Source organism: Bison bison, unplaced genomic scaffold (genome assembly GCF_000754665.1).
Source record: "Bison bison bison isolate TAMUID 2011002044 unplaced genomic scaffold, Bison_UMD1.0 scf7180017863830, whole genome shotgun sequence".
In the NCBI taxonomy this organism is placed as follows: domain Eukaryota; kingdom Metazoa; phylum Chordata; class Mammalia; order Artiodactyla; family Bovidae; genus Bison; species Bison bison.
This window is the reverse complement of record NW_011494402.1, coordinates 4,986-7,219: the sequence shown is the minus strand read 5'-3', so window position 1 is coordinate 7,219 and position 2,234 is coordinate 4,986. Positions and strand designations below refer to the sequence as shown.

At 51.8% G+C, this 2,234-nt stretch overlaps 1 pseudogene; it reads left to right on the top strand.

Moving 5' to 3' along the window:
- Positions 1-936, top strand: part of LOC104984084 — a 3,066-nt pseudogene extending 2,130 nt beyond the window's left edge.
- The last annotated feature ends 1,298 nt before the right edge of the window (positions 937-2,234 follow it).

Here is a 2,234-nt window from a genome sequence, read left to right as displayed (position 1 = left end):
CTGAGGACATCAGTGGTGGCTGGGCGAGCGGAAGTGCCCAGCATCCTTGACGATGCCTGTTCCAGTGTCATTGTTCCACCCCAGACTAGGGCTGATGTTCCTGGCTCTTCTTGGCCTAACATGTGGCCAATATGGCTCCTTGACCTAAAGCAGATTATGAGCCACCCTCAAGTTTCTGTCATGATCAGCGACCAAGATAAAGACTTTCTCAGCTACATGATTGACTTGAAGGTCAGTGTGGGAGACTGAAGACCGGTGGGTATGGGACTTGGTGGGGAATGGGAGGGTCATGTTATCCATGTTCCTACACTGAGAGAGTTTGTAGAGGCTCCGTGAAAGCTGTTAATGGGAGGCAAGCTGAGGTCCCTAGAAGCTTGCACCTTTCTCTTCTCCCTATCCTAGCAGGTACAGGTGCGAGCCATCCCTGGCCCCACAGCAAGTTGATCTTTTCCTTTTGGGACCACCCCTACTTCTTGAACACAATGATCATTAAGGAGTATTACCTTGACATCACTGGTAAAACGTGGCTCCTGGGGTGATGAGTGTGGGTGTGCAAGGGTGTGCATGATCCACCTGCAGGATCCGCACCCATCTCCCCTGTCTTTCTTCAGGGTAAAGGGCACATCATTCCACACCAGCCCATTGGTTCTGGAACTTTGAACAGGGAGGACCCAGCCGCAGGCTGGTCACCAGGAGCCTTAACTTTCTCAACTGGTTGTCAGGCCACAGCTGCCCAGAATCAAACAGGATTGTTGAGGTGGACTAGTTTTGGTCCTGCATACAGTTGATGATTGATGTTGGAGTTCTTGGCTGCTCATGGGAAAGTTCAGGTCCTGGTCAGCCCAGAGCTGACATTGCTCGTGTTGCCACCAGATCATCAGCTAAGATGAGTGGGACGATCCCCTGAAGTACTACCCCAGGAGGGAAGATTCTTACGTGAGTGGTAACTGACAGAAACACATGTGGTAACGGGTCTAGAGGTGGGCCGTGAAGGGACAGCTGTATTGGAGCCATGACACTGTCCTTTCCCAAATGGGGATGCTCAGGCTCATGCAAGCTGGCTGAGGAGCATGAATTTGGGCCACGCATGTAGCAGGTGACCTGCTGAGACTGGGCCTGGTCATTCAATGTGTCCGTGAGTCAAACAAGTCTCCGTCAAATCAGTTGTGGTTGCAGCATGAGACTCCTAGGTGACACTACTAGAGGCAGGGCGAATTAAGTATCTTTTTCAGAATCATCCTTCTGTGGGTCCTGCCATCCTCTGGTCTCCTGTTGCCCACTGAATTTGACTTTGCCTGGGCCCTTCATTCCCACCCCTTAACCTGGGAAGGTCTATCATTGAAAGGGCATCCTCTCCGGGATCCCAGTGCACCTGTGTGCTGACTCTGGGATCTTCTGTGAATTTCCACACGCACCACTTGGCGGCTCACAAGCACCACACATGCTTCGCTGGAAGCGGCTTCAGGCTACCTGGGAAAAATATGGAAGAGCTCATGAAGGAGGTGAACAGGGAAGAGCTCGTGGAGGGAAGAGCTCGTGGAGGAGGTGAACAGGGAGCCACAAGGGCAGGGCATGGTGCCTACCGACTACATCTCTGACATTGCAGAAACCACCCACCCCTAGACTGGGGACGCCTCATGCCTCCACTTATGGTAACTTGGCACCTCCTCTCCTGTCACCTTCATCTCTACGTCTTCCCTGGGCCACACACATATACATACACACACACTCACAAACACAGCCGACATAAGCACATGCATGTATACACACATATGCTCGGCACAGAGACACAAACACAATCAAGGAACACGGGCTTCTGAAACACCTGTGTTTCCTGATTGCATTTGTGTTCCCGTGCTGAGCATTTGTGTGTATACATGTGTGTGCTTGTGTCGGCTGTGTTTATGTGTGTGTGTGTGTGTGTGTGTGTCTGGTCCAGGGCAGACACAGAGATGAAGGTGACAGGAGAGGAGGTGCCGAGCAACCATAAGGGGAGGCACAAGACGTCCTGAGTCTAAGGGTGGTTGGTTGCCGTACCTCTGCAGTGACCCTGTACAGGATGGGAAAGAGGAAAGGATGGCCAGTGATAACTCCAGACTGTGGCTCCAGAAATCTGCAATTAGACCAAATACAAAAACATGCTCACCATTTCTACCATGTTGTTGTGTGTGTTTGGACAGGGAAGAGGGGGTGCATGGTCTGAGGATTCACCCAGGACAAATCAGGTGGGGTAG